This window comes from Lutra lutra, chromosome 7, assembly GCF_902655055.1.
Source record: "Lutra lutra chromosome 7, mLutLut1.2, whole genome shotgun sequence".
In the NCBI taxonomy this organism is placed as follows: Eukaryota; Metazoa; Chordata; class Mammalia; order Carnivora; family Mustelidae; genus Lutra; species Lutra lutra.
This window is the reverse complement of record NC_062284.1, coordinates 2,575,005-2,595,329: the sequence shown is the minus strand read 5'-3', so window position 1 is coordinate 2,595,329 and position 20,325 is coordinate 2,575,005.

Sequence of the window (20,325 nt, the reverse complement as noted above, 5' to 3'; positions counted from 1 at the left end):
CAAATGAATGATTCAAGGAAAACACTGGGTGTCACAGGCAACTAATGAATCCTTGAACGTTACATCAAAAACTAATGATGTACTATATGTTGGCTAACTGAACATAATAAAAAATAAATTAAAAAGTGAAGGAGAGATCATATGAACGTTTTCCTACTCGTATCCATTTTGAAGTAGACCTCCTTATAGACACCTGTATTAAATAGTATAATTGACGGGACATTGAAGTCGAATATACATGGGGTTGGAATCCTTCTTCCATTTCCTGGACCAATTTGGGCAAGCCCTTGTGTAACCAGCACCCAGATCAAGAAATAGAACATTAGCGTCAGCCCAGATGCCTTCCTCGTGCCTCCGTCAAGATATTATACCCCTCAGGGCAAACACCATTCTGACTTCTCTCACTGTACATTTTGGTTTTGCCTCTTTTTGAACTTGTTGTAAATGGAGTCATGTAGTAGGCACTCTTGTGATCCTGTTCAAGACTGTTGTCTGGGGTGGACTGTTGTCTCTCTCTTTCCCAAAATCAATATATGCGTGTTCTTTATATATGCTGGTTAAAATCCCTCTTCTCCCAATCATTGGCTTGTCTCTCAACCTTCAACAGTGTCTTTTGATAAATAGGAATTCTCAATTTAATGAAGTCCAGTTATCATTCTTTTTCTTTATGTTTCTGTAGGTTTTGGGGGGGTTTTGGGGGGGTTAGGGGGGATTGTCTGTGGACCTTGTGTTCTTCTATGTTACTGTCCAGAAGCTTAACAGTTTTACCATTACATTTGGGTTCCTGATCCCTGTGGAATTGATTATTCTAAGAGTTAGGAATTCAGATATTCTTTATTTTTCTGGATAGCGTTTTGAGCTAGCACTGTTTATTGAAAAACATTACCCTTTCCCCAATGCGCTCCAAGATTGTCTTTTTGTCATAATTTATGTGAACATATATATGTATTTTTGGACTCTCAAGCCAATTCCATTAGTTCTTCTGTTTAGTTTTGTACCAGCACAACTCAGTCTTAATTACCGGAGCTTTACAATAAGTCATCCTATCTGGAAGTGCAAGTCATTTAAAATTGCTCTCTGTTTCTCTTCAAAGTTGGTGACCCTTGTTCAGACCCATGCAGATTCTAGAATCAGTTCATCAATTTCTACAAGATCCGCAAGAAGTTGACTAAGACTACATTGGCCATTGACTCTATAGATAAGTTTGGGTGAACTGACATCCTTATAATATTGAGTCTTCAAATCGATGGACATGGCATATTCCTCCAACTAGTTAGGTCTTTCCAAAATTTTGTTCAGTAACATTTTATTGTTTTCTGTATAAAAGTCTTTCACTTTTTATCTGTAGATTATTTGGATGCTACATCATGTGTGTGTAATGATAATTATTTCCAAATGTTCTCCAATGCTTTGAACTTCTATTTATTTTTTTCTTGCTCTCTTTATTTGTATTAACTAGGATTTCCAGTGCAATGTTGAATAAAATTGGTGATAGTGGCATCTATCTCATTCCCAAACTTAGGTATGTGCATTTCCATATTTCACCATTAGTTATCTTTACTGTATATTTATTTTGTAGGTTCCTTTTATCATATTAAAAACATTTCCTTTTATTCCCAATTTGCTATACAATTTTTAAAATCATGAATGTGTGATTAATTTCCCAAATGTGTTTTTTTCCATTCCTTTGAAAAAAATGGTTTTCTCCATATTTATGTTAATCTGGTGATTGAGCTTTTTAAAACTTTTTAAAAATTTTTTTATAAACATATAATGTATTATTAGCCCCAGGAGTATGGATCTGTGAACTGCCAGGTTTACACACTTCCCCAGCACTCACCATAGCACATGCCCTCCCCAATGTTCATAACCCCTCCCCCCTCTCCCGACCCCCCTCCCCCCAGCAACCCTCAGTTTGTTTTGTGAGATTGAGAGTCTCTTATGGTTTGTCTCCCTCCCGATCCCATCTTGTTCCGTTTATTCTTTTCCTACCCCCCAAACCCCCCACGTTGCATCTCCACTTCCTCATATCAGGGAGATCATATGATAATTGTCTTTCTCCGATTGACTTATTTCGCTAAGCATGATACCCTCTAGTTCCATCCACATTGTCGCAAATGGAAAGATTTCATTTCTTTTGATGGCTGCATAGTGTTCCACTGTGTATATATACCACCTCTTCTTTATCCATTCATCTGTGGATGGACATCTAGGTTCTTTCCATAGTTTGGCTACTGTGGACATTGCTGCTATAAACATTCGGGTGCACGTGCCCCTTCGGATCACCACGTTTGTATCTTTAGGGTAAATACCCAGCAGTGCAATTGCTGGATCATAGGGTAGCTCTATTTTCAACTTTTTGAGGAACCTCCATGCTGTTTTCCAGAATGGTTGCACCAGCTTGCATTCCCACCAACAGTGTAGGAGGGTTCCCCTTTCTCCACATCCTCGCCAGCATCTGTCATTTCCTGACTTGTTAATTTTAGCCATTCTGACTGGTGTGAGGTGGTATCTCATTGTGGTTTTGATTTGTATTTCTCTGATGCCGAGTGATGTGGAGCACTTTTTCATGTGTCTGTTGGCCATCTGGATGTCTTCTTTGCAGAAATGTCTTTTCATGTCCTCTGCCTATTTCTTGATTGGATCATTTGTTCTTTGGGTGTTGAGTTTGCTAAGTTCTTTATAGATTTTGGACACTAGCCCTTTATCTGATATGTCATTTGCAAATATCTTCTCCCATTCTGTCAGTTGTCTTTTGGTTTTGTTGACTGTTTCCTTTGCTGTGCAAAAGCTTTTGATCTTGATGAAGTCCCAGTAATTCATTTTTGCCCTTGCTTCCCTTGCCTTTGGTGATGTTCCTAGGAAGAAGTTGCTGCGGCTGAGGTCGAAGAGGTTGCTGCCTGTGTTCTCCTCAAGGATTTTGATGGATTCCTGTCTCACATTAAGGCCCTTCATCCATTTTGAGTCTATTTTCATGTGTGGTGTAAGAAAATGGTTCAATTTCATTTTTCTGCATGTGGCTGTCCAATTTTCCCAACACCATTTATTGAAGAGGCTGTCTTTTTTCCATTGGACATTCTTTCCTGCTTTGTCGAAGATTAGTTGACCCTAGAGTTGAGGGTCTATTTCTGGGCTCTCTGTTCTGTTCCATTGATCTATGTGTCTGTTTTTGTGCTGGTACCACACTGTCTTGATGATGACAGCTTTGTAATAGAGCTTGAAGTCCGGAATTGTGATGCCACCAACTTTGGCTTTCTTTTTCAATATTCCTTTGGCTATTCGAGGTCTTTTCTGGTTCCATATGATGGTGATTGAGTTTTAAATGTTAAACCAAGTTGCATTCTTGAAATAAATCCAACTTGGTTGATCCTTATCAATTTTTTTTCCAATTTATCACTGGATTTGATTTGCTAATATTTTGGTTTTGATTTTTTTAATTTTAACTTTTGATGTATGTTCATGAGGGATATTGGACTAGACTTTTCTGTGTGTGTGTGTGTGTGTGTGTGTGTGTGTGTGTGTGTATACATACGTATATATATTTTTTTTAAGGGTTTGGAACCAAAGAGATCCTGCATAGAGAATAGAAGAGATGGAAAGTATTCCCGCTTTTTCTTATTCTCTGGAAAAGTTGATGTAAAATAGAGGCTCTTTCAAAAATAGTTGGAAGAATTTGCTGTCGAATCTGAGCTTGGAGCTTTCTTTGTGGGAGGGTTTAAAATTAGGGATTTAATTTCTTCCATAGACACAGGAATATCCTAACTTTCTATTTCTTCTTAGTGTCCATTTTGAAAGTTGTATTTTTTCAAAGACTCTAAAGCTTTACACTGATATCTATGGTTTCCCACATGGTGTCAACCTCTGTATGGTCGAAGACAGTTGGTGATGTTACAGCTAAAAAAAAAAAAAAGAAAAACTTACACCACACTATCTTTATGGTTTTCTTCCAAGTTGTTACCCATCCTCTGCTGAATCTGCAGGTTTTTATGTTGTCACTTTTCTGTTTGACTTAACTCAAGACTTCATGTTTTCTTTAATGGAATCACATCACTAAAGTTAAGCAGATTCTTTTTATTTATTATTATTATCCTTGTTATTATTATTTTAGAGAGGCAAGAGCGGGGGACAGAGTGACAGGGAGAGAGAAAAGTTTTCTTTCAAGGAAGAACTTTAATTTGTTGTTAATTATTTTTATTTATTTATTTTTAGGGAGAAAGAGACACACAGACGGAGTGTGTGGGGGCAGAGGGAGAGGGAAGAGAAACTTAAGCAGACTTCATGCTGAGTGCAGAGCTCAAAGGCAGGGTTTGATCTCATGATGCTGAGATCATGACCTGAGCCAAAAGCAAGACTTGAGGGTTACCCAACAGAGCCACCCAGGCGCCCTAAAGTCTGCAGGAAGTCTTCAGTGTTCAGCATCTCTCTATAGTCCTGCTGGGTCAACTGGTCATGCCAGCCTTACTGTGCTTTGAAAATTTGGTAACTTTTTTCTGCTTCCTGTTACACTACTTGGGCACATAGTACAAATAATGAACAGACTCTGTTGAGGCAATGACAGTATGACAGTTACGATCAAATCTGGGCTGTGTATGGGATTGAGAGTTACTTCGAAACTCCTACATGTCTGAAAATGGTTTCATGATGTCATCAATCCCAAGCTTAGAGCTCTTTAAAAGTTAAAAAATATCGTAGATGAAATATAAGAGTTCTTTTTAAACATACTGGTGCTTATTAATCTTCTCTTTTTCTCTTAGCAAATCTTTATTTTCTATTATGTTTAAAGTAACATTTATCCATTATAGGAATGGAAAAATATATGTCTATATTTTTTCCTATTTGTTCATTTAATTTATTATAAGGTATTTTACATAATGTAATGTCAATCTGTAATTTATTTTGAAGAATGATTTGAGGTCAGGACCTAATATTGTGTTTTCCCAGGTAATTGTGATAGCATCTGTCACAAAACACTCAACTGTCACCATTCCACATGTTTAAGATATTAATCTCCTTAAATTTGTTTCCCATTTGTTATTAGTAGGATCCTTGCTGGGCAAGATGTATGGAAAAACAAAAATGCTGTTCATGGAAATTTCCACATCACCAGGAAGTTTCTGAATGGTCATTTCTTCTGACTGAGTGTTCCCATCAGGGCTTTGCTCACACGGTTTCTCCCCAGGGTCTTGAACTGAGTCTAACTCATGCTGCCATCGAAACTTCCTCTCATGTTGCCTATGGTTCTTTGGAAATGCCTGCCTGGAGGAAGAGTAGGAACTGTTACCATTCACAACCATGCCAGCTAGAAAACAGTCAAGCTGGACCATGGCTTGAACCAACTCTCCTGACCATGTGTCTCCTGCCATCGTCCTTAGTGGCCCCTTCACTGTGTTGTTTCTTGTGGAGTTGGCCATTTCTTGTTCTGTTCTTCTCACGACACCTATGCAAGGAAGCCTACACTTTGCAGACAATTAATGCAATGCACTTCACTAGGGAACTGTGAGCGTTGAAAGAGGGAATATTTTCTAGTTAGGCAGGGTTCTGTGATTTTCCGGAAGCCATGATTCCTGCGCCATCTTTCATAGACCATTTGTAATGCAGTGTCCAATCTGGAAGTTTTCAGTTATCAGATAACCTAACTCATTTTCTATGAGCAACCCAATTTCTCACCAATGGTGCTCTGGTGGGACTGTCAGAAATAAAGCAGATGCTCTTGCTCTCAGAGTGACTATGGTCTCAACTGATGATGACATTTGTGCCATAAAATAAAAGCCCAGCATGATTTCCTTTGGTCATGAGGCTGTCCTCTGAGCATGGCAGGTGGCATGGTTCAGCCCAGCACAGATGATCGATAACCTGGTGCTGACTTCCACCCCTGGCTTCTCCTGCAAGGCTCACCATTTGGGAAATAGAGAACAGAACAGGTGACATCAGGTTTGAGGTAAAAGATAAGGAGGAGAGCATGACCCCTGGCCCCTGAGTTCGTTGGGATCCTTTGTTTGGAGATAATGGAAAAACCAACTCTAACTGGCTTGAGCCACATCAAACCACTGGCTCATGGTTCTGGAAGGGAAGATTTTCAAGGTAGGGTGATCTGGTGACGGGAATCCTTCAGTCACTACAGTTTCTCAAGGACTCGGCCCCGTTTCTTGTCTCTGCTCGTCTTTTATGCAGGGTCACATTTAGTTTGGAGAGAACTTCATGCTGGCAAAGTTGTGGTCACTGTTCCAGGCTTGATATTGGTGACTGTAGGAGAAAGCCTCTCTTTCCTAGAACTCAGCAAACCTCCTCTCGTGTCCCTGCATTGTCTGCAGAGTGTAGACCAGCTGCCGGGGCTCGGGAAAGCTGGTTGGCTTCGGCTCTTATCTAAAGTAGCCCTGTGGCAGGCCGTATGGCTCTGACTGGTTAGACCAATCAGGACCCCCCCAGAGTGCCGAGTGTGGGGTCAGCATCCCCCAAAGTACAATGGCTTTGTAAAGATGTCAAGAGTTTGGCTAAAATGGGGTACCATTCAGATGAGAGCAGATACCGAGTAACTAACCATCAGAAAGCCCCCCGCAAAGCCGTGCACCCAGGAGAGCAGAGTCCAGAGGGAAGAGAAAATAAATGATCTTTGACGGTTGTCATGAGGAACACTCCAGAAATTAGTGTACAAACTCCCCGATTTTAAATTCTGATCCATTTTTCTGTTTCTGTGTTGACTTTCTGTGGGTCCATCCCTTGCTCAGTTGACCGCCCCACATCATGGATAAACACGCATGCGCCTGCATTCCCGGCATGGACACACACGCGTGCACAAACACACGTGTGAATGCACTATTGCCTCCCTCACGCTAGTGGGTCAAACCGCACCGTGGGCACCAGCCGCCGTTCTGCGGGCTGTTGGGGCAGACTGCGGGCCGCACCACTGGCCTTCTGCACTTGAGCACACACTGTGCTAGTTTGTGGGCTGTGACGGCAGGAAACCAGACGCTCTCCATTTACCGCCCCCCCACCTCTCCTCTGACATAATTGTGAAAATATAGAAGGGGATTCAGATTTTCTCCAAAGCTGGAAACCAGAAATATTATTTAATGGCTTGCTAAAAGCCAAGAGAAATGTCTACTTCACAGAACTGAGAGGAAGCTCCAAGGAGCAGAGTCAGCCCATATAGGGGAAAAGAGGTCAGAGGAAATTCTTTGTCCATGATAGCCTCTTCCTCTCTCCGCAGACCACTCCTGGACTACGATCCCGGTATGCTGATGGGGAAATAGGAATTCGGCAACTGGGACCACTGTGGGATTAGTGCAAGCAGAAGGCTCTGCTCCTCATCCAGGCTCTTGCACGAGGAAATAAGTAGACGCCGTTTGAGAGCGGGAAGCTGACGGGGAAGATCCTTCCTTAAGTCGAATAAATTGCAAATCGTGGGAGAGTTGGCTGGGCATGGGCAGGGGTGGGCAGGGAGGCAGATAGATGGGCGTGGGGACCAAGGCAAAGTCATATGCGCTTTTTATGAACAAATATCAAGACTTAGATCTCCCCCAATCAAAGGATTGAACGAAGGAGAGAGACAACCCAGGACTCAAGAGTCCGGGGAACAGTGTACTTTGGAAAAAAAAAAAAAAAGATTATGGGAAAGAGCAGAAAATTTTTAAGAAAATATCTAACTTGAGCTCAGTAGACTTCAGGAAATCACTGATGAGATGAGAGCACAATAGGCTTTCAAGCAAAGGGAGATTATTGTGATAAGGAAAGCTTTTAAGAAAACTAGGATTTAATTACTTTTTAAAATGGTTGATAACAGATCTGGAGGCAAAACCCCACAAAAAATGCACAGAATCTTGCATCCCTTTTCAATTTATGTGGTTCCCAGGGCTGAATCCGCGTCCTGTACTGCTCCCGCCCCGAGACAGATGTTTCCAGGAGCTCAAAATTTGTTTTTAAATGTACAGTTAGCCTTTGTTAGTGAAAAGAAAATGATAAATTAAGTTCCTTCTCTACCCTTTCGGCTTTTCAAAGAGACCTACCGTCAATGAATGCCAAATGTGCTATTAAAACTGCTCCAAATGTTAATAGATCTGACTTCTTTTAGAATTTTTGGCCCATGTTGCCAATTAAATGTGGAGTGTAGGCTTTGTGAGATTACAGGTGTACGGAAGAATTGGGTACACAGCTCTGGGACATTTAGAATGAACCTAATAAAGTATAGTATTTTGCATTAAAAATGAAATCGCTGAATCAAAACCAGCAGTGGAAGTAGTGGAGAAGGAAGCTAACACTGCAGAAAATTTCATGAGAACTGCAGCTCGGTGTTTTTCAAACCTCGCATGCGGCTGCCACTGGGGAGTGTCCCAGCTGCTGGAGGGGGTGGGGGGGCACCGGGTTATAAGGCATGGGGCTCAGGGCCCTCTAGGCTCCCACCAACCAGAGCAGCTAATTTTGATCCTTTTTTTTCCCCCTTTCAACTCATTCTTTATAAGTTGGACATCTGAAATTTTGTTTGCAATTGTTTTCCACGGCGAGGACCATTTGGCAAGTGATACTGGGTGGGATGGAGAAAGGCTCTCCAAGTTTGGAAAAGAGGAACAAAGAAAGAAAGAGAGAGGGGAGAAGGGCTGAAGCACAATGGGGATTGCGGGGCATAGGTGGGTAATAGGGTTCCCGTGAAAGAGCCCAGCCACTGGGAGGGAACATCCGAACCCCAAGAAGCCCACATGGGGTACGACTAAAGGACAGACGGGCCCGCCACGTGTGGAGCTCCTTTATACATCCCTACAGTCGTCTAGGGAGGGAGGGAGAACACGGATAGAAGTTGATTCTGTTTGTATTCAGGCTCGCCATAGACTTTCCCAAATCATTGTTTTAAAAGAAAAACCTTTTAGCCTCCCTACGTTGTATCAGCAAAAGTTTTCACAGGGGAAGGGCATCTGTGAGACATTATCTTTACTCTTTCTGGGGGGCTGGGGAGGGAGACAAACGTGCCATAAGGTAAAATACCTACACATTGTTTTTGAGGACTATGACTCCACTGAGCAGTTAAGCCAAGAAATGAATCAAAATGAGTAAAAGTGGGGTCGTTCCAGTATGGAAGGACCAACTTGGAGAACTAAAGGAGGGGAATGGGAGTTTTTGTTTTATGTATACTCTGTAAGCCAAATGCAGGAAAACAGAGCGAATGTGATGTCAAAGTTAGGATTTAATTATGACACGTTTCTGAAAGTCCCAAATAGAAGGTAACAAACTAGGAAGAGGTAGGCAGCAGGGACACAGAAGCGTGCCCTGGGTGTGCCACCTCACACAAGAGTGGGACAAAGAGATTGTATTTTTTGATTTTGATCATGAGGGAAATGTATTTTCAAAGGTGACTTATAAGACTTCAGGGTAATCACTAGTTTATGTTTTTAAAAGGACCAATTTTAATATCACCTCAGAAGACAAAAATAAATGAAACCTAGTGTGAAAGTATAAGAAAGCATAATTAAAAAGAAAACAATAAAAAACTCTCTCAAACCCCCAGAGCCTAAAACAAGATAAACATAATTAAGACTAAACATATTATTCATGACAGCACACATAAGAACATTAAAATAGTCAAACAGAAAATTAATTTTAGTCTGCGATAAAAAGATAGCAAACGAAATCTTATTATACATCATTCGTAAAAGACGATCAAAAGAAAGGAAAAAAGAAAAAAAAAGAAAAATGGGAAGATGACAAGAAAAATCTTGAGCTAATATGTGCAGGTAAACAAGCCATAAAGCAAAAATCTTGAATAAAAGCCTCCTATATTAGAACTATATTAGTACTATGTAATTAAGAATTAGAAGTATAAAAGCATTAAAATTGATGGACATAATTTTATTTTGCCAAAAAGCGCAGGGCACCGTTTGGACGTACGGGTCAGAATGTACCTGTGATGAGTAGCATGTCATTGACATACACAACAAGATATTTATGTATAAGGTACCCAAGAAGAAAACCTGGAAGACCAGCAGAGGAGAAAGACTTTAGCCCAGTTCCTTATACCTCTCTAAGATCAAGCAGCTCGAGCTCGGTGAGAATACAGAGAATCTGGATAACAACATCGCAAAGTTTAATCAAGCAGACCAAATTGAAATTTGTACATTACTCATAGTTGAGTGCCCTCTGGTAAGAGTGCATTGAACAACTATAAAATGCAATTAGATCACAAAGAAAGTCTTAATGCATTTCAAAGGAGAGAAATTATAGAGTCCATTTTCTGTGATCGCAAACTTCAATCACATGGGAAACAATTGAAAGCCCCTAAAAAATAGTGAACCTAAATTTGTGATTTCAAACATCCGAGAAAACAGTGAAAACGAGAGTCCCTCATCTCTGTCGTAGAGGCACCGGGAGAGTAGTCATGGGGGGAGAACAATGGCTCAGGATGAGGGAAGCTGTCAGAGATGGAATCCAGGTCAGGAGAGGAAAGGCAGATTAAATCTCGTGGAAGGAGGAAGAAAGAAAAATATTAGCTCCAAATTAACAATTAAAAGGCAATCAATGATGGAGGTTATAAAGAAATTGATCTAATTTCTCTCTCTCTTTTTTTTTTTGCCAAGACAGAATTATTTTATTATTTTATTTTTATTTTTAATTTTTTTTCAGTGTTCCAAGACTCATTGTTTATGCACCGTCCCCAGTGCTCCGTGCAATCCGTGCCCTCCTTAATACCCACCACCAGGCTCCCCCAACCCCCCACCAACCTCCCCTCCAAAACCCTCAGTTTGTTTCCCAGAGTCCACAGTCTCTCATGGTTCATCTCCCCCTCCAATTTCCCCCAACTCCCTTCTCCTCTCCTCCTAATGTCCTCCGTGTTATTCCTTATGCTCCACAAGTAAGTGAAACCATATGATAATTGACTCTCTCTGCTTGACTTATTCCACTCAGCATAATCTCCTCCAGTCCCGTCCATGTTGATACAAAAGTTGGGTATTCATCCTTTTTGGTGGCTACGTAATATTCCATTGTGTATATGGACCACATCTTCCTTATCCATTTGTCTGTTGAAGGGCATCTCTGTTCCTTCCAGTCTTTAGTGATTGTAGCATAAGAAATAACACGGAGGACATGGGGAGATCTAATTTCTCTTTAATTTTTGTTTAATGAAGGGAAAAATATAAGAATACAGAGTTTTTTTTTTTCTGTGTAATGAAGGAAATAAATGTGAACATCTTAAAATACAGACTAATTTTAAGGAAAATACAGCCATAAAAATTTGTAAGTAGGAAACTTTGAAAGATATAATAACTGAGGACTGATTTCTAGAGATGCCAAAATTTACACTTAAAAAAGATGTGGGCACTTTGGTAGATGGTTTTATTGGTTAGATTTGTTTGAATGTATAAGAAACAGAGAAAGGAAATACACGGAAATTTCCCTTATTCATTTGTTAATAACTCTGGTAACAGAATGGACATGACCCACTCCCTCTACACACAAAAAATTATAGTTCAATTTGAGTTATGAAAATAGGCAAGAAGTCCTGAATGTAACACTAGCAAATTGAGACCAGCGTTCTGTTAAATTAAGATGAATTCAAGACCCAATTAACAATATTCTTGGAATGCAACAGTGATTTGGTTTTAGAAAAATTTTATGGTAATATATATCCACAGGTCCAAAGAAAAGTCTCAAAAGTCATCAGAATGGCATTTGTTAAAGTTTAAATTTAAGTCCTGAAGAACAATAATGAAGTAGGAATGGAAAAGTCTTCCTCGACACGATCAAGTTTCTATCTCAATTCCTCTTTCAAGCCAAGAGTCTTAACTTCGACTCCAACACAGAGCCACTCGGTGATGATTACAGTGAACTAAGCTGGTGTGTGGTGTGAACACAGGGTGTGCTTCTGAATTTTAGTGACGTGGAGCATTTGACCGGTAGACGCTGGTCTATGGCTGGCGGGTTCCCTCTCGCCTGTGAGTACTGATCAGGAAGGGGACAGGAACGAATGAACAGGAACAAAAGGAAGGACAAAGTAGGGCAGACTGTTCTTCCAGGCCTCTTTGAGCAGCGTGATGGGATTCCTTTGACTGACTTCGGTCGAAACAGAGGAACCATCTTCTAAAAGAACTGGGCCAGATACAGACTGGCACTGAAGACTTCCCGGAGGACAGGCAGGGACAGAGCTCTGAGTTACCGAGCTAGGTGGATTCACATTCACGATCTCTAAAGCTGACAGCAGCCAAGTGGAGAGTGTGGTTGAATATTTACACACACTATTTCGATACAGGAAATATATTTTCTGATAAAAATTATTGGGCAACATGTCATATATACAGAAGAATAAATAAAACATCCATGTGCAGTTAGTGACTAATAATAAAATGTATCCTCATGTGCCCCCCATCCAGTCCAATTACTGGGTAATTCCCCACTTACACACCACCTCCTTGCCTGGAGTAGGGGTCAAATCACCATCCTGAGTTTATGTTCATCATTCTTTGGTCTATCTTCATGTTTCAGCCCCTACGTGTAAATCAACAAGTCCAAGTGTTTAGTTTCAGCTGTTTTAGAACTTCAGGTAAGTGGGATATGCATTTTGTGTGATAATGGCGGCCATGACAATGGGCCTTGGGCGTTTTTCTGCAGGGAACATAACCGATCAAGGGTTTCTCTGGTGGGGTCTGAAACTCAAGAGTGTTCATGCCAAGGCTACTTCCCATGCTGCTCACCAGCAATGACTCACTGCCCATACTAAGGATGGTAAGGGTACCAAGGTTGACCTGTTCTGGAAGACAGGTCCTTTGTGGGTCAACACTGGCTCAAGGACTCCCTGAAGCTCCTTTCCACGACTGCATGGCAGTCTGGGATGCCTCCACCCAACCTTCCCACCCATTCCCTTGCTGCAGTCTGATGGCTCTTCCCAACTTCTCCCAGTTCCCCTCTCCTTCCTTTCACAGACGTATTTCCCGTCTGTTGTGTATATGTTGTAATGTATTCTGCTATTTGTCTGCTGATGGACAACTGTATTGTCTCTTTTTCTTTTTCTTTCTTTCTTTCTTTTTTTTTTTTTAACACTATAAACCAAAAGCAGGGAAAAATTTATCCTGTGAGTCAAATCCACCCAATTCTGTAGGGTCTTCAACATAAATATTTCATGGCACACGATTATATGAAATTAAAAATTTAGTGTTGGGTGCCTGGGTGGCTCAGTCGGTTAAGCATCTGCCTTCAGCTCAGGTCATGATCCTAGAGTCCCAGGATGGAGTCCCACATGGGGCTTCCTGCTCAGCGGGGAGTCTGCTTCTCCCTCTGCCCTTCACCCCACTTGTGCACTCTTTCATGCATGCACTCTTTCTCAAATAAATAAACAAAATCTTTTTTTTTTTTTAAATCAGTGTCCATCAGAAACATTTGATTGGAATGCAGCCATGTTCATTTGTTTAAATGTTGTCCAGTGACTGCTTTCCTGCTACTCTGGCAGGGTCGAATGGTGGCTGGATGCACTAACACTGCAAAGAATAAAACACTTGCCATTTGGCCCTTTACAGAAAAAGTTTGCCGACTCCCTGCTGTGAACAGTTGCTGTTGAGAACGATCTGATGCACACATGTAAGGATTGCTCAGTACATGGTCCTGGCAGATGAATGTGTGGGTCATAGTATATGTACATGTTCAACTTCATTAGGGGATGCCAAACTGTTCACCAAAGTGTTTGCCAATTTTCTCTTCTACCAAGAGTGGATATAGAGTGGGTCGGTTGTGTTGTATCCCGCCAACAGTTGATATGGTTGATATGGTTGATATGGTTCAACTTCTCCATTTTCGCCAGTTGGATGGCCATGAAGAAGTTTCTCATTGTGGTTTTAATAATCATTTCCCAAATGCATAATGAAACTGATGGAATGGAACATATGCTCGTGGCCCGCTAGCATTTTCCTTGACATCACTCTTTTTACTCGTTATCTCTTCAGTTGTTTGTGTTTTTATTAATTGGTTCAGGAAAGCTCTTTATGTGTTTTGTATAGTAAACCTTTATAACTTAACTAAGTTAAACATTTCATTTAATTGGTGGCATTTTGGGGCTGTCTTTATTGTGTTTTTTGATTCGTAGAAATTCTTACATTAGAAATGTTTTGTTTTAGGGGCGCCTGGGTGGCTCAGTGGGTTAAAGCCTCTGCCTTCGGCTCGGGTCATGGTCTCAGGGTCCTGGGGTCGAGCCCCGCCTCGGGCTCTCTGCTCAGCGGGGAGCCTGCTTCCTCTCTCTCTGCCTGCCTCTCTGCCTACTTGTGATCTCTGTCTGTCAAATAAATAAAAATAAAATCTTTAAAAAAATGTTTTGTTTTAGAAAATTTCAGTCACATAAAAAATAGAAGTCCTTAAATTTTTTAAAAAGATTTTATTTTTATTTATTTGACAGAGAGAGAGATCACAAGCAGGCAGAGAGGCAGGCAGAGGGAGAGGAGGAAGTAGGCTTCCCACTGAGCGGAGAGCCCAATGCGGGACTTGATCCCAGGACACCGAGATCATGACCTGAGCCGAAGGCAGAGGTTTAACCCACTGAGCCACCCAGGCACTCAGAAGCCCTTAATTTTAATGAGCTGAATTTTAAATACTCTATGCTTCTATTTGTGAGGTTTATGTTTTTTAAGAAACCCTTATTTGTCCTCAAGTCACAGAAATATTCATATATGTTGTCTTCTGAACGTTTTATAATCTTCCTTTCATTATCACCTAGAATTTTTTTTTTTTTGGTCCACTTGAGTTGATTTTTATGAATGATATGGTGTGAATATCCAATGTGATTTTTTTTTCCCCACACGGATACCACTTGTCTCTGCACCATTCTTTGAAAAGCGCACCTTATTTTCCTCCTGATAGGTGATGCCAACTTGGTCTTCTAGTAGGTTTCACATGGATGTGGCTCTGTCTCTAGACTCTCTGGGATCTTCTATTCATTGACTTGAAGACTCCGACTGATTCCCTCCTGTTTCGGTTACTCAGGTTAATAACACATCTTGACACAAGCCTCTTGGCTTCAGCTTCTTCTTCAGTTGTGTTTTGCCTCTTCTTTGATCTTTAGCTTTTCCATGTAAGTTTTAGAATTGGCTGTCGACTCATTGAAAGATCTGTTTGGATTTTGGTTGTGGATAGCTTTGACTTTATAGATAACTTGGGGGAAGAACTGATATTTAAAATACTGTCTTCCAGGTGCCTTGGTGGCTCAGTGGGTTAAGCCTCTGCCTTGGGCTCAGGTCATGATCTCAGGGTCCTGGAATCGAGCCCCGCATCGGGCTCTCTGCTCAGCAGGGAGTCTGCTTTCCCCTCTCTCTCTGCCTGCCTCTCTGCCTACCTGTGATCTCTCTCTGTGTGTCAGATAAATAAATAAAATCTTTAAAAAAATAAAACACTGTCTTCCTATTCAAGAATATGGTGTATTCCTGCAATCATTAAGCTTTAGGGGAAAAAAAAAAAGCTCTTCCACTAAAACCTTGCACTTGATCCTATCCAGAGCTTGCCCATCTTTTGCTAGAATTGTTCCTGTGCTCTTATGTTTTTAGCTGCTATTGTAAGTGGCATCTTTTTACCTTCAGTCTTACTCTATCTTTAGTTTTGGACATCTCCTATGAGAGCCATGATAGTTGGATGTTTTTAATCAATATTCTTTGTCCCTTTCCTTATATTCTTGGACTGCATGGGTCATCTCCCTTGCAGTGTCACTGGTGGGGCTCCCCGAGGCTTAGCATGGATGTTTGCTCCTCTAGGGGCTTCCATGCATCTGCAAAACACTGAGGGCACCAGAGTTTGAGTATCTTACTGGCCAACAGAATCTTTAGTCATCTATGCTTTTCTTAATCTTTAGTGCTGCCTTTTGTTTTGAAGTCAGTTTTGTCAATCTTTTTTGGTTAACATTTTCTTCTTTTGCCTTTTTTTCATCTTTTATTTTCAAATTTTCCATGTCCTCATGTTTAAGACATATGTCTTTTAAACTGCGTGCAGCTGAATTTTTTTATCCTTCCTTCCTGAGTTTAGTCCACTTAAACTGTTTGTGATTACTGACGTGTGCATTTAATCATAGCAATCACTTTATTATATATTTACTGTGTGTCTTTCTTTAACTGTGTTTTCCCCCCATTCCTTCCCTTCTGTTGGTTAGGAAGTTATAACCTCTTTGTTCTTTAGCCAAGAGGTGATCCATTCACGATACAAGTCAGCTCATGTCATTCCTCTGCTCAAAACCTGTCAATTGCTTCCCTTTTCTCTCAGAATCAAAGCCAAAGTTCTTATGAAAGCTCATAAGGCCTCCATCATTTGACCCCTTGCTCTTTTCTGACCACTATCTTTCGTGTCCTGTTTGTTCTAGATACCACTGGCCTCCTCGATTTTTTTTAAACACCCATAACATATTCCTACTGCAAGACCTTTGCACCTGCTCTCCCCTCTATCTGGAGCCTTCTTCTCTCAGGCATTCTGTGGCTCACTTCTTATAATATCAGCTCTCTCCTCATTTTCTACCTTCCCATTGAGGTCTTTCTTGATCACCCTACATGAAACCGCAACCCTACAACCTCCTTAGGATGTGCTCTTCCTTAACAACTGGAGTTCAGCATGCCCCTCTGTTACAGGATATATCCGCCTGTTAATTTGTATTTTTCTTTTTTGAGAGAGAAAGAGAGAGAGAAAGGATGAGTTGGGAGGGGAGGGTCAAAAGGCGAGGAGAGAGAGAATTTTAAGCAGGTTCCATGGAGCCCGAAGTGGGACTCCTTCTCACCACCCTGAGATCATGACCTGAACTGAAATCAAGAGTTGCGTGCTTAACTGATGGGGCCACTCAGGTGCCCCATGATGTGTATGTCTTATCTAACAGAATGCAAGATCTGTGAGCGCAAGAGTTTTGCTTATTGTGGTTTTTCTCTCTTGTATTTCCAGTGTCTATGGCATTGATGTAGATGGGGTAGGAACATAGTATTTGTAGAATGAATGGATTAATCCCATTTGAAAAGTGTGCAGTCATTCAGAATTTTCTCTCTCCCATTACTTATCCCCCAAAAGATTTGTCCCACCCTCCAGTGAAAGTGTTGCACCTCTGATGGCCCTGGGGACATGAGGGCTCATTTTATGTCTATGTGTGGGCAGGACATTTTGCTGACCCTTGTGTCCTGACTGATTTCTCTGGTGGTTGGCGGACCTTGTCCTCTACCTGGATCACTGTGTGGTGTCCACTCAGATGTGCTGGGTCGGTCCTGTGGAACTCTGAAAACTTGCACGAGTACCCAGTGCTGAAGACTATAGTCTGAGCCATTTTTCATTGACCCCAAGCCTCATCTTCTGCAGTCTTTCTGTCCCGGATCCCTCTGGGAATGTCTCTGAGGTACATGGAACTTTCAGATCCCCCTTATGGTTGAGAAATTAGAGGGCTTGACAGCTGCCTTGCTTAGAGCTGCCTTCCCATTCTATGCTGTTTAAGGTGTGTTGTCTGGCTAAATGCTGCAACTTTCCTCAAGCTATGTTCAGGGAAATGGACCACTAGGTACAGTATTCTTGAATTCTTTCAAACCCATCTGAAGACTTTGGCCCTCTACCTCCATGTTTCATCCTGGAAGTTGGTGAGTTCGCCAGCATCCATGACTCACCTCTTGACCCATCTCTCTCCTTCCCACATTCCATGGATGAGAAAGACTGGATTGGAACTCACCTCTTTCCTTGTCGCAGAGATTTCTCTGACTTTGTATCTGCATTCTGTGGTTTAGGATAAAATGCTGTGGTATGTAAGTTGGCTGCTCTTGCCTCTGATAGGTGAATATGTGTTTGGAATTGAGATTCTTTTTTTTTTAAGATTTTATTTATTTATTTGACAGATGGAGATCACAAGTAGGCAGAGAGGCAGGCAGAGAGAGAGGAAGGGAAGCAGGCTCCCTGCTGAGCAGAGAGCCCGATGCGGGACTCCATCCCAGGACCCCGGGATCATGACCTGAGCCGAAGGCAGAGGCACCCAGGCGTCCCACCCTCATATTTTATTTATTTAAAGCTTGGTGTTTAGAGCCGTTGCATTGTCTTGTTGAGGGATCAAAGACTCTTTTAGCTCTTCCCTCCCCTTTGCGTTCCTTCTGTGACAGAGCCAATAAATACATGTTGACACATACCTACATGAGCAGAAAATGAGTGGAGTAACAGAAAACTTTCTGGTGTAAGCTCAGTTATGTGCAACGTATGCATCTGATTTCTACCTGCTTAAACTGATGCTTTAATCAATTAATGAGGCTTAAATGACATAATGCCTTTAACACAATTATCACAGTCCTTGACAGGCAATAGGTGTGCCCGGTAGATACCAGCAGCTCTTCTAATGTTTCTAAAGTCTCCCCAAGGGATGACCTCATTGGGAGGGTGAGGCTGTATCTGCACCCCTTAGGAGACATTTAGCTGCATGTTGGCTGGAGTCCATCCCAAACTACTGGCTGGCGATCCCTCTAACCTTAATAACTCCAGGTTCCTCGAGAACAGACATACCGTGACTTACGTCTCCTTGCCTGCTGGTGCACAGTAGGTCCATTCATTCTATATTTGTCTATTCTGAGCCAGGATCATGCTGGGCGCTGGGAACACGAAGTGAATGAGGATCAGCTCCTGCCAGATGGAGACAGTAAGTGCACTCAAAGTGGCATGGCTGCTGTGATCCAGTGCCAAAGTGGCAGGAAACACTTCATGGCAAAGTGACTGTAAAGCTGTGCTTGAAAAGATGAGTGGGTGTGCCAGGTGGGCCAAGCATGAAAGGACTTCCCAGGAGGGGGAGGTGTGTGGACAAAACACCACGGGATGAAATAACAGAAGCAAACTCAGGGAACCACAAGCAGTCCAGCGCAATCAGTGAAGCCTTGCAAAACAGCAAGCGTGTTCAGGTTGCTGGCAGAGGCTAGATCTTTAGGCAAGGAAGAGGGACGGTCAGGCGGGTCTTTCAGAAAGGTTTCCTTAGCTTAGAGATGGAAAATGGGTTGGAAGGATCCAAGACTGGAGAAGGGAGGCCACTTAAAAGACTATGAGACAAAGGTGAATACAGTGGAAAACAAAGGAATATAGAATCCATGGAGTCTGATTGATTTCCTAGAAAATGCTCATTTAGTGGAAGGATGGTCACAGGTGTAATGGAACACCTAACATGGGCTGGGAATTCCGGTCAGCTCTGTACATACAGTTGAACGTGTAATCCTTACAACTATTCTCTTAGACAAGGGCTGTTATGATCTCCATTTTACAAATGGGAAAACTGTTGGCACAGAGAGGACAAATAAGTTACTTAACATCACCCAACTAGTGAGTCGAAGAGCTGGGATTCAAACCAAGGCAACCCAGCTCCAAGAGCCAGTTCTCTTAGTTCCTGAACAACACATTCCACAGAGAATGGACCTTGGTAAAATGGGGGGAAATGTCTTTCATGTGTAATACTTTTACATAGTGAAATCCAGCAGAAGACTAAACATAGGATAAGGAGAAAATGGCATTGTGGGAGAATATGGCATTAGGTTCATAAGCTCCGTGAGTTTGGCCGACACCATTTTTTTTATTGTGGTAAAGTACATGTAACAAGAGTTTTACCACGTTACCTGTTTTTAAATGTGCAATTCAGTGGAATTAAGTACATTCAGATTGTCATGCAACCAACTGAAACTCTACACCCATTAAATAGTAACTCCCCACTCTCCACCCCCCAGGCTTTGGCAATCACCATCCTACCTTCTGTCTGTGTGCATTTGATGACTCTATGTATTTCTGGTAAACGGGATCACACAGTATTTGTTTTTTGTGTGACTGACTTATTTCACTTAGCATAATGTCCTCAAGGTTCATCCATGTTGTAGTATGTGCCAGCATTTCCTTCTTGTTTATGGTTGAAAATACTCCATTGCATGTATGTATCATATTTTGTTTATCACTCATCTGTTGGTGGATACTTGAGTGGCTGCCATCTTTTGGCGCTTGTGAAAAATGCTGCTAGGAACACGGATGTGCAAACAACTCTTTGAGACCCTGCTTTCAGTTCTTTTGGGTGTCCATCCAGAAGTAGAATTTCTGCACCATATGGTAATTCTATTTCTAACCTTGTGAGGTTTCTATCCTCCCCTGTAATTTCTTCTTTGATCCATTTGTTGTTTAAGAGTGTGTTGTTTAATTTGCATGAATTTCTTAATTTTCCAGTTGCCTTTCTGTTATTGATTTTTAAGTTCATCTTATTGTGGTTGGAAAAAATACTTTGTCTAATGTCTCTCTCTTTAACCCTATTGAAACTTATTTGGTGGCTTAACATATGATCTATCCTAGAGAATGTCCCATGTGCACCTGAAAAGAGTGTGTGTGTTGCTCTTTGATGGACTGTACATGTCTGTTAGA